The sequence below is a fragment of the Castor canadensis genome, chromosome 6 (assembly GCF_047511655.1).
Source record: "Castor canadensis chromosome 6, mCasCan1.hap1v2, whole genome shotgun sequence".
Taxonomy (NCBI): Eukaryota; Metazoa; Chordata; class Mammalia; order Rodentia; family Castoridae; genus Castor; species Castor canadensis.
In genome coordinates, this window is record NC_133391.1 from 48,150,096 (window position 1) to 48,163,386 (window position 13,291).

The 13,291-nt window shown below is 35.2% G+C and overlaps 1 protein-coding gene across 2 annotated transcripts in view; it reads left to right on the forward strand.

The window, feature by feature from the left end:
- Positions 1–13,070, forward strand: part of LOC141424107 (short transient receptor potential channel 3-like) — a 57,023-nt gene extending 43,953 nt beyond the window's left edge. For both annotated transcript variants that reach the window (XR_012448963.1, XR_012448968.1), the window contains 2 exons: positions 11,755–11,884; positions 12,705–13,070. The gene's annotated coding sequence lies outside the window, so the exon portion shown is untranslated. The remainder of the gene's footprint in view (positions 1–11,754; positions 11,885–12,704) is intronic.
- The last annotated feature ends 221 nt before the right edge of the window (positions 13,071–13,291 follow it).

A 13,291-nucleotide genomic window follows, 5' to 3' on the forward strand; every position in this document is an offset into this window, starting at 1 on the left:
CCGTGTAACTAGTTTATGACACAAAAGTCTTGTGCTTATAGATTTTCCTAAGTTAAGCAATTCTAAGGAAAAAAATACCTTATAAAGGTAACTAGGTAGACAATTTATAATTTTGTTTTCAAAGTAAGCTCTATAAAGTAAATCAAGGAAACTGGAGAATCATCATGTATATTAAAATTATGAAAGTCATTTGTGTCCTAAGGATTGACAGACTACAGGCTTGGTGTTAGGTATAATGATGGCAAGGGTGAAAGGAAAGAAAGTAAAGATTAATAATATTAATATTTTAGCTTCTTTTAAAAAATTAATTAATTAATTTTCCATTTATTCATTTGTGATACAATGTTTGGGTCATTTCTCCACCCTTCTACCCCCTCCTTCACTCTGCCCCCTCCTTCCCCCCACACCCTTGCTCCTGAGCAAGAACTGTTAAGCCCTTATCTCTAATTTTGTTGAAGGGAGAGTATAAACATTAATAAAGAGGACCAAGGGATTTTTCTAGTTGAGATAAGGATAGCTATACAGTGATATCCCTCACATTGCTTTCCTGTGCATACATGTTCCATTCTAAATTGATTCTTCTCAAACTGACCTTTTCTATAGTACCTGGTCCCCTTCTTCTATTGGCCTCTGTCATTTTAAAGTTTCTGCATTGGTTCCTTTGCATTAAGGACATCAGATGCTATCTAGTTTTTTGGGTTTCTTACCTATTCTCATACCTCCCTTGTGTGCTCTCACCTTATCATGTGATCAAAGTCCAATCCCCTTCTTGTGTTTACCCTTGATCTAAAGTCCACATATGAGGGAGAACATACAATTTTTGGTCTTCTGGGCCTGGCTAACCTCGATCAGGGTGATGTTCTCCAGTTCCATCCATTTACTTGGGAATGATAAGATTTCATTCTTCTTCATGGCTGCATGAAGTTCCATTGTTTATAAATTCCACATTTTCTTAATCCATTCGTCAGTAGAGGGGCATCTTGGCTGTTTTTATAACTTGGCTACTGGGAATAGTGCTCCGTTGGTTTCTCTCATTTCTTAAGACTGTGGGACCTATAAATTTTTTTTTTCTGAGAATTTTGTTTTCAGAATATGTTAGATATTGTGCCATTCATCTCAAATTTTCTCCAACCTTGGAGAGTCCCAAGTTTGGACTGCACTAAGAATGTTGCTGGCAATCTAGAAATGAGACAGATGCCCAAAAGTGGTTTTGGATGAAAAGCATGAAGGACATGAAGACACACTTTTCATGGGCACTACAACATGAGACACATGGCCCCCAATGGCAATGAGAAGGAACACTTAATAACACATGAGCACCACCTTCTCACCTATCAAGATATTTAATATCAGATTGTCTCCACTGTCAAATGTGCAGCTTGCTACTTACTTATAAACAAGGTTTTACCTATGATATTCTACAGTTCTGTTCTTTTGACTGTAATGGAAAAAAAAGAGAAAGACTGTGTTTCAAGGTACAGTTTTATATAGTAGGACATTTTCCTCCTCCCTTGCACAGGACCAAAATTGACTGTCACTTAAGTTAAATTTATACTCATGAGTTACCTCAGAGATAAAAGGAGTTTCATAGATGCCCATCTTTTCCAGAGTGAAAACATGGAAAATTTCTTAAGCTTTCTCCTTTATAGGTAGGTCAACAATGACAATGAACCAAGATATCTTAACCTCTCAGAATTGACAGTTTCAACAGAAATTTGCTGGCCAGAGAAAAGTTAAAAATGCATATTCATTAGAAAAGCTAGGAATTGAAGGATTCTTACAAGGCACAAGCAACAAAAGCATGCTCAGGGAGGGTTTTTGAACACCCTCATTCCTGAGCTTTGTATGTGAAGTACGGATGTCCTGCACTTTGATTTAACTTCATATTAGTACTTAATGATTTAGGAGACATTTTATTCTTGATAATTTCTGTGAGTAAATTTGGAGTCTTTATTTGCCTTTGAAAAAGACAACATGCCCAACAAAATTATTATATGTGTCACTTGACACACACATTCAGATATTCCCAAAGTGTTATATCAATTCATGCTCCATCTACACCTATTGAATACTTACAGAGGTCCACCCCTACACCCTTGTAAAAGTACTCTTAAATTCCTGAGAGGAATCCTTTAAAATCTCACCCAACACATGCTAGAGATGGACAATCAAAATTAAATGGCAACCTTCTTATGCCTCTACCTATATGATTATTATATTCACATTTTCTCTCAAGGAACATACAATAATTTGTGATGTTTCCTATAAATGCTAGGGAGGCACTAGGAGTGGAGATATGTATGATAAAAGTGTGTTTTCATAAATGTATCTAAAAATAGCACTGTATCTAATGACTGAATGTGGCTTCCCCTCATACCTGTACAATAGGCAAAACTGGAGCAGGCAAAAGAAAAAAGAAAAGCAATAGGTTTGGCAAGGACCTCAGTAGAACCCCAGCAGCACAGAAACTAAGAGAAAGGATGGACAAATGGAAGTACGTGAAATTAAATAGCTTCTGCACAACAAAAGAAATGGTCATTAAACTGAAGAGACCACCCACAGAGTGGGAGAAAATATTTGCTAGCTATAGATCAAAGGAATGATAACCAGAATATACAGGGAACTCAAAAAACTAAACTCCCCCCAAATCATTGAACCAATAAAGAAGTGGGCAACTGAACTAAACAGAACTTTTTCAAAAGAAAAAATCCAAATGGCCAAAAATTTCTCACCATCCTTAGCAATAAAGGAAATGCAAATCAAAACCACATTATGATTCCACCTCACCCATGTTAGAATAGCTATCATCAAAAACATTGCCAACAACAAATGTTGGCAAGGATATAGGGAAAAAGGAACCCTCATACACTGCTGGTGGAAATGCAAGCTAGTACAACTACTCTGTAAAACAGTATGGATGCTTCTTAAAAAACTAAACATAGATCTGCCATTTGATCCAGCAATACCACACCTAGGGATATACCCAAAGGAATGCAAGTCAGGTTATTCCAAAGGCACCTGTAAACCCATGTTTATTGCAGCACTATTCACAATAGCCAAGTTACAGAAACAACCAAGGTGCCCCACTACTGATGAATGGATTAACAAAATGTGGTATTTATACACAATGGAATTTCATGCAGCCATGAAGAAGAATGAAATGTCATTTGCAAGTAAATGGATGGGACTGTAGAACATCATCTTAAGTGAAGTTAGCCAGACTCAGAAGGCCAAAAATCATATGTTCTCCCTCATATGTGGATTTTAGACCTAAAACAAATGCAGTAATACTATTGGACGTGGATCACACCATAAGGGGATGACACTTACAGGAGGAATAGGAAAAGGTAGGAAACACAAAATTTGAAAGTGTTTGATGTGTCCACTGTAGAGGAGCTAATACAGTAACCTTAAAACAACAGTCATCACTATGGGAAGGTGACTGGGAAGTAGTGAAGAGGTCTGGTAGAGATGAATCAATTTGAATTGTAATATACTTGTGCATGGAAGCAATGCTAGGAATCTGTCTGTATAGCTATCCTTATCTCAAACTAGCAAAAACGCTATGTCTTTCTTATTATTGCTTATGTCTTCTCTTCAACAAAATTGGAGAAGAGGGCAGAACACATTCTGCCTGAAAAAGAAGGGGGTGAGGGTAGGGGCAGAGGAAGGAGTGGGGGGCAGGAGGGAGAAATGGAGCAAATAATGTATGCACATACAAATAAAAAAAAGAAATTACAAAATCTAAAAAAAAAATAAAAAGGAAAAAACATCAACATGTGACACCAAGTAGGCAGAGGCACTTCACCTATTTGCATATGGAATGTCAGATGATCTGCACTGTGCTGTCATCAGTTTTTCACTTCCCTGGTTATTAGTAAGATTCTGGAAAAATTCTTGCATTGTTATGTCTGCAAAATCATTGTTAAGCCAAACTTGAGCTCTACCTGTATATTTGGATTAATTTTACATTGATGAATCAGCACAAGGGACCATCATATCCTTTCTGGACATCTGCAAAAAAAGAAAAACAGAACAGCAATCACACACAGACCCCCCCCCCCCACACACACAAACACACACACACACAAATCTGTGATTCTTTCTGAGCTGACAGGATCGTTGCAATTGTAAGGAAGCACAATAAAATCATTCCTTCAAACCACATAGATGCAAAATAAAATTTAATTGTACTTAAAATGTTTAATATATAATTACTCTCTGTTTTGAGCCTAGCAAGAACAACCAAGATGCATATCAGGGAGGTGTAGGGCCACAGTCCTCACTTACTTGTGTTTTTGATGAGCAGAAAGTTTATGATGTCACGTAGGCCAACAGCAGCATGTACCTGAATACCAGTCATGTTCCAGGAGACTTTATTGGCTCATGTCATGCTTGGCCTTTCTGTAAGATACTGCAAACTGATTTGATAAACATCTGTTGATCTGTGTTCTTGGTAATATCCCAGGACATAGTTTAATGTTAGGATTCAGTTACATTTGGATAGTTTCAAAACTATAAACAGAGACTGTCAGAGTCCTATTACTTTCCAGAAAAAAATCCTAAACCTATTCCTGGTCAAGATGTCTGCTTATGCCTCTATCCCTTGGAGCATAAACACACAGTTAGCATCTACAAAGATACAAGAAAATCTTTCTCTTGATTAATAATGTGAGGCATATATTCATGCTTTCACCATATGTATACCCCAAATAGGGGAAAATGTAGTTATGTAAAAACATTCTTCAAATATATATCTGAAAATAAAGAGGTTTTTCATGAGTGAATGTGGCTTCTGATACCTGTATATTAGGGAAGACCTACACAGGATTCCTACAGAAAACATGACAATAACTGGACATACACACCCTGCTCAACCTTGAAGATATTGAATATATTATTTGTTGTACACATGCACCACTTTATCACCTACCTGGTTATTATCAATGCACTGTCAAGGCTCTATTCTCTTTCATTGAAACTGTGAGAAAACATGCACAGATGTGTTTCAGAATACAAGTTGTTCTAGCAGGTCACCTATGTATTATTACCTTGACATAACCGTCAACTCTAGCTGGATGCATGGATTAATTTCAGTTGAATGGTATGGTCTTTATGTCACATCAGTTCTAGTATGGTGCCAGAAGGATATTTGATTCTAAAACAGACTCTCAATTTTAATAAAAATGACAATGATCCAGGGTCCAACCATGTCCCAATACCTATAGGATCAATGCAAATTTTGTACACCATAAAAAAGCTATAAACTCATGGTCTTTAAAATGGTAAGGGAGTGGTCATTTCTTACCTGAGCACCTGTAACAAATGTTATTGACAGGAAGGATCAGGAGCAACCCCATATTAAACAATATATTAGAAGGTTAGATATCCTATGGTAAGATTTTTACAAAGAGCACCAATAACCAGAACCAGCAATTCTCCACTTGACAACTTTTTCATCTCCCTGAGATATCTTGACCTGTCTCAGACAAAGATACTAGGGAAAAATTTTGTGACACATGTGACTGCCATGATGTTATTACAGGATCCCACAACACTACATGGAAGCTTTCAGTTATGAATGGACAATACTTATAAGACAACCCTTCTTCTCTATCTCTGTGACTGCTCCTCTTAAAAGGATCTGAATGTCTATTTATTCTTCTAAAAGTAGATGGTGTCAAGTATGTATAGCTTGTTACCAAGGATACAACCATATGGGGCCAGTAGTGTTGTTATGCACATATGAAGATTTTTTTAACCACACTGTATAATAAAGGAGAAACATGTAATTGTCCAAAACAGTCCTCAGATATGTATTTGAAAATAAAAGTTTTCAAAGATTGAATGGCCATCTTCTAAAGCTTCTATACTAACAGATACCTCACTTAAATCATGAAAAAATATTGTAATAAGAAGTGAGGCACAGCCTCGTCACTTACTTGGATATTTATGATCCAAGTGTCTGAACTGTTATGAGAGCAAATTGTCACTTCTTAGCAAGTACCAATGATTTGATAACAATCCTTTAAGAGTCACAGTGTCCTTGAGAAAGGAATGTGACAAAGAAAACATAAATCTTTGTTTCAGGAAACACCTGCTCTATCAGAGCACAATCCCTCCATCCCTGGCCTTCAAGCATTTTTATAGGCCATAGAAGGTATACCTAGAGGATTGCTTCAGAATTTAATAGTTCAGGATCACCCATCAAATCTAGGCTGGAACCATGAAAAATTCTTAATCTTCCTCATGTGTTGTCATGTCAAAAAATGACAATAAACCCTAATATTGATAAGTCCTTCTGAATTCCAAAGTTAAACATAAATTTTCCTACTGGAGAAAAACTACAAAGCCACATTCTTTAAAATTGTTAAGGGCTGCAGGATTTCTTTTTTTTTTTCATTTTTCTTTTATTATTCATATGTGCATACAAGGCTTGGTTCATTTCTCCCCCCTGCCCCACCCCCTCCCTTACCACCCACTCCGCCCCCTCCCTCTTCCCCCCCTAATACCCAGCAGAAACTATTTTGCCCTTATTTCTAATTTTGTAGAGAGAGTATAAACAATAATAGGAAGGAACAAGGGTTTTTGCTGGTTGAGATAAGGATAGCTATACAGGGCATTGGCTCACATTGATTTCCTGTGCGTGGGTGTTACCTTCTAGGTTAATTCTTTTTGATCTAACCTTTTCTCTAGTTCCTAAGGGCTCCAGGATTTCTTATCACAGCATATGCACCAAAAGAAAAGAGAAGTTAGGAATACATACCTTCATCCCTTAATCTGTAGATGAATGAAAGATGCCCTATGCTACGATTTAGGATCATATGAGCACTTAACTATGTAGGAGAAATTTCATTCTTGAAGGACTCTGATAGTCATTTTGCATGTTGACCTGTCTCTAAGAAACACATCCTGAATAATGCATTTGCTACTTGTCTCATCTTATCTGTGCTTATGAAAATTCCTACATCAGTTCATGAATCATCTATTCTACCTGAATACTTATAGAGGTCCATGTACATAGCATTGCAAAGGAAATCTTATATCCTTAAGGAGTTATTTGAAAACATTCCACCATCAATATCACAAGGATGGGCACAAGGAGTGTTACCAGTATGTGTGCTAACCATGCCAGAAGTAATCGCATATTATTCATCTGCATGGCCACACAGAAAACCACACTCTTAAAAGAAATGTAAGGAAGATATTCATTTTTTCACCACATATATGAATAGTTGAGTGAAAACTTGGCAATATCAGTTGAGGAAACACATCCACCTACTAGATACTGAGTATCAGATAAACCATAGGGTAATATTGTCAGAGTAGAGTTAAGGAGGCTTTCAAAGAGATAAAACCTTTACTTGTTGCTCATGTGTGTTGTTATTCTTGACTGGATCAGAAAAAAGAATTTTAGGAGTATTTTTTATGTAACAGTGTGCTAGTGATTATATTATGTAAGGAAGCAAAGCAGTGAGATGTAGGAAAATTGGTAAATGCAGCAGTAGAGTGGACTGGGGGCATTAAAGTACAGAATTAGTAATTTCATGTAGGTAATTTACACACCATGACATAGATTAAGGAGTTTAACTTCAATCAATATGAGGGTTGTGTTTTTGTATTAGATACTTGGTAAACTTTAGTTCTTTTATTGTTTTGACACTTTAATGTTATTATCCATCTGTGAAGGTATTGCATCTGGGGAGATCTTACAAATCAAATGGTCTTGTGACATAGTTGCCTACCTGTTATAACTCTATTGTCATATTTTTCTCCAAAAGGTTTGTTCACTAGGCATTCTTTCTTAGGGCACTTTACTCAATAGTACAGGTCAGAGGAATTTTAGAAGAACTGGGTTTTGTTTTTGTTTTGTATATATTGTAACTTAATGGGAAATGTGTTGGAAAGAATACAACCAATGCTTTCTTTAAAGCTTCTATAGTAAAAATTTTTAAAATAAAATCCCAAATCTGTATTCTGGCTTGCATTAGATCAGTGTCATCTATCCCTCTTTTAGCCTGCCTTATTTCCACCCTTAAATCACTTTGGCCTCTTAATTTTACAGAGTTGTGGAGAGTTGAGAGTCTGTCTTTGATGGCTCTTGTCAAATAAAAAGGGACATCAGTCTTGCTTAACATTGTATAACTGATAATTGCACTCTATTTGATGGAGAGGTGATATGGAAAACTTAGACCTTTGACTGTAAAGATAAGATGATAACAGGATTATGGTGTGGTTTTGTATTGGAAAAATAGTTATGTGATGTTTTAGAGAAGACAATACATGGTATAATAGCAGAGGAGTATGTTTATAAACATCAAAAATATTACAATTTTTTTAACCTGGAGTCTCCATCAAACCATGAGTTTAGCAAATCTGTAATGCTTGGTGTACAAATTGACCTAACATTGATCTGGTTCTAGAGATGTCTCAGTATCAGGGAGAAATTGAGATATTTGGAATTTAAGCACAGCATGTAAGCTGTGAGGGCATTAGTCCCTACCTGGGTAGTAATAAGAAGGATAAGGAACATTTTATTTTGAAAAATGTTTCATTAAATTTTTGGTTTTGAATTTGGAGAGACATGTCTTGACCTGTTTCATAGAAAGAGTAAAGTTAGTAATGTATTTTGCATGTTGGTCATACCTGTTGTAAGTAGATCTCATATACTTATTAGAAATACTGGATAAGATAAGAGGTTTTATAAGGTATTGTCTATTGTTTTTACATCTAGACAATTCTTACAGTAAATTTTCCTATCCAAACAATGCTTAGGCAGGCACAAGGTTGTTGTCACATAAACATCACATTTGTTAGGAGCATTTCAGTGAGGTCTCTGAAATATTTTGTGTATTTAGTTAGTGGCATATGAATTAGTAGCTTTGAGTATTAAAAGTTTTATCATTAGTGGTTGAGATTTAATACAATTAGTGGGATTTTAAAATTATTTATGTGTGGTTTTATTTACGATAGAGCAATCTTCTGAATTAGTTGGACTGTATTTTGAATTAAATTGATATAATAGTCCTTTGAACTTACTAATACTTTTAAACATTTGTTATTCATTATCTTAGGTGATTGTGGAGATTCAACATTTTTCCTGTTTGAGATTATATGTTATGAACTCTCAGTAATGGTGGTTGTGATTCTGAATATTTTTTAAGTTTAGGATGTTGGATAGTGTTGTTAATTGGCTGTTTTGTAAAGGCTTTTAATGTTATTTTAATTAATTGTGTATGTTTGATTATTAATTAATTATATTGATTTACATGGGGTAAATATTATTTTATTGGCCTTTTGCTAAGAGTTGCATTTTTAGTGTTTATCCATGGCATATATGAGTTTATGTGGAGTATGATTGTATTACACTATTTTGCAGCAAAATAGTGTAAGTATACTATGTTGTTTTTAATGTATCTCTATTGAAAGTAAGCAAATATTGGTACCTTGTATTTAGATGAGTGTCAAAAATATATTTTTTCAAATAAAAACACTAAACCAAGAATCATATGCAAGTATTTAAACTAAAATATCATAGGAATTTAGGAGTATGGGGTGAAAAATCACTAAAGTTTTTTTTTAATTTCTGTAAGTCTGTACTTGTTATTTAAAAGAATAGATAAGTCACAAGGGGGATTTACAAGTCATGAATAATGTAAAGTTCTTAAACTTAGTTAGTGAAACTTGTGGTTTTGATATACTTTTGGGCTTAATAGGATATTGGTTTTCAAGAGAGAAATATAGGAGTTATGAGTGAGTGACAATAGACAGAGTTATTTTTGTTCTGTAGGGTGGAGGATTTTTTTTCGATTTACTTATTTTTTGGTTTTAGTGTTGAGGATTTTATTTTTGAAAAAATTATTTAAGGAACATTATATTTTCTTATGTTGGGTGCTCATTAACCCTTCAGAATGATAGGATGGTCAATACTTAGATGCACAGTGAACATTAAAGTAGTCAAAATATTTTAGTCTAATAATGGACTTGGTGATTTTTTGTGAGAAATTAAAATTTCTGTACCTACATATTAAGAAAGGAGGAATCTTTTGACCTTTGAGGTTTTATTGACACAGAACTTTTACAGAATGTCCTCTAGGAATTTAAGTAAGACAGACTATGAGGCCCTAATACTGAAATGAAGTTTATCATGATTTTTGTTGTATTAAGAAATACCTGACATTTTAATGAGATACTGAAAGATTACTATTTGGAGTTGAGAATGGGAAGCCTTGGATATGTTTAGCCTTTAAGACCTGCCATCTCTGAGGTAAATGAACCACCACATCCACAGACAGACAGTTTTGGGCTGATTTTTTCATAGGAGAGTGTGTATCCCCTCAGTTTATGTGATTACTTTGGTACAACTACTTTTAGTATCCTAGTTTTTTATATTAATAATATTTTAGGGTATCAATCAACTTTTTTGGAGGTGATGGGAGTCATTTGTGGAGGGGGCTTAACCTCTGTAGGGAGGTTTTTTGATTTTTATTTTGATAATAAGGTAAATTAAAACTTGATGATTTTTTAATGGCCCACATTAATAGTATAAGTGGTTTTCATTCTGACAATTCCTTTGTTCCATAAAGTATATTTAGAACAAGTTCATCAGCTCTATTATAGAACTTTATATCTCCCTCTCTCTCTTGTCTTCCCTCTTCTCAAATATTATTTTGTAGGACTTATTATGCTGCCTTCATGGGCGTGTAATGGACCTTGTGGCTCTTCACTTGTCATTACTCTCTCCTTTCCACCTCTACCCTCCCTCTTATGTCATCCAGATTATCTCCCTTTATACTCATGTGCCAGTATTACAATCATAATACTCATGGTAAGTGTACATTGCACATGTGAGCAAAAACATGCAATATTTGGCTTTTTGATCTTGGCTTATCTCACTCAACTTCATGAGCCTCAATTCCATCCACTTCCCTGCAAATAACATAATTGAATTCTTCTTTATGGGAGAATAATACTCCATTGTGTGAATATACCACATTTTCTTCCTCCACTCATTGATTCTAGGGCAACTAGACTGATCCCATAGCTGATTTTATTTATAGTAATGCCATCCTTGTGCGTGTGCAGGTGTTACGTTATTCTAATATGTTGATGTACACTCCTTTGAATCTGTGCTCAAGAGTGGTATAGCAGAGTTCTTTTCTAAGGCTACTTTTAGAATGTTTTTGTTGCTGTTTGTTTTTTGATGAGCTTCCATACAGATTTTCATAGCAGTGGCACTTATTTACATTCTCACAGTGTATATGAGTTCCTTTTCATCACATTTTCACAAGGAATTCTTGTTGTTTGTTTTCTTGATGATTGCCATTCCATCATGGATGAGATGGAATGTCAGTATAGTCATGATATACACTTCTTTTATGTATAGAAATACTGAAACTTTTGCATACATTATTAGCCGTTAGTACTTCTTCTGAGAACTGTCTCTTCACTTTATTTGCCCATTTATTAACTGGATTGTTTGTTCTTTTGATGCTTAATGTTTTGAGCACTTTGTATATTCTGGATATTAAGCCTTGATCCTTTCAATAACTCACAAATATGTCCTCAAATTCTGTGGGCTAGTTCTTGACTCTGGTAATTGTTTTCTTTGATTTGCAGAATCTTTTTCATTTCATACAGTCACCTTTTTATGTTCTTGTTCTTATTATTTGTGCAATTAGAGTTATGTTCAGACTATAATTGCCTCTACATACATCTTCCAGTGTTTTAGCTATTCTCCTATTGTACTTTCAGGGATGGTGGAATGGCTCAAGTGTTACAGTACCTGCCTACCAAGCCTGAGGACCTGAGTTCTATAACCAGTATTGCCAAAGAAAAAGAAAAAGAAAAAAAGAACCCTGAATGGTAGAGGGGGTGAATTAAAGTATGATATATTTCACATATTATAAGAATTTTTGTTAATGCCACAATGTACACCCATCTAACACAATAAAAATAAGCAGAAAATCAAAAATTTTAAAGATTCAGAATGAAATTCAGATCTTTAATCCATTTTGAATTAATTCATTAGAGGGTGAGATTTAAGTGGCTAGTTTCATTCTTCTATGTGTATAACTAGTTTTACAGGAAGTTATTTTCTTAAGTGCTTATAAAGTTGGGATATGTATTTATAAATATAGCAATTTATTTTTATTGTAATTTTCTTGTTTTAACCTTTTCTTATTTTATAAATCATACTTTGTTTGATTTTTTGTTTTTATTGTTTATTCACTTATTCATATGTGCATACACTGTTTGGGCCATCTCTCTCCCCTGTCTCCATGCCCTAACTCTCCCTGCAACCCCTTCACTTCTAGGCAGAACCTGATCTGTCCTCTTCTTCAATTTTGTTGATGAGATACTATAAGAGATAATAAGACAGACATAGCATTTTTGGTAGCTTAATACAAAAATAGCCATACAGAAAGATTCCTAGCATTGCTCCCATGCACTTGTGTATTATAACCCAAATTGGTTCATCTCTACCAGACCTCTTCACTACTTCTGGGTTACCTTCCCATAGTAGCCACTGTCAGTTTAAGATTACTTTATTCTATTTATATTGGAGTCATTTTTATTGTAGTAGAAGCTGAACTCTTTTACATTTTCCTTTAATTTAAAATTTTTAATGTATAACTTAAAAGAGAATTATTATGAGTGTCAGTATTATTTATCAGGTTTAATTTTCTTGTTTGTTTTTGGAGGTAAAGGAGGAAGGAAGAAAAGTGAAGAAGATTTTATTGGAATTTTATTTTAATCAGGAGCCCAAGACCATGTTATCTGACAAAAGGATGACTTGAACATTTTAGAGTTAGAAAATTTATCAGAGATGGTGATGGAGAGTCACTTCTTCCCAAAAGTGTGATAATACTAGCCTATATTTGTGGCCAAATGGAACTCTTTTTAAATCAGGAGTCTAGCAAAAAAGAATAATGAGACAAACAGTGAGGGCTGAAATGGTCAACAGGTGCAGAATTTCAAATTTATAATAAAAGGCTTTTTAAGAATATTAAGACAGAAAGGGAATTCCAAGATGGCGGCTAGACAGAGGAAGCAGAAAGCAAGCCTCCTATAGTGAAATCTTGGAGAGACGCTGGAGACACACTTTGCAGGCATAATCACCGAGAAAAGGCATAACTTTGACCCCTCCACACCTCCAGCCGGCGCAGAGAATCTCCACTTCACGTTAAATGGAGAACCGAGGAGGCCCCCCGGGGCCGCCAGTGGCCAGCGCCCATACGGCTTGGGAAGACACGGACCAGGTGAGCTTCGCGGTACCGCGGTAGCCCCA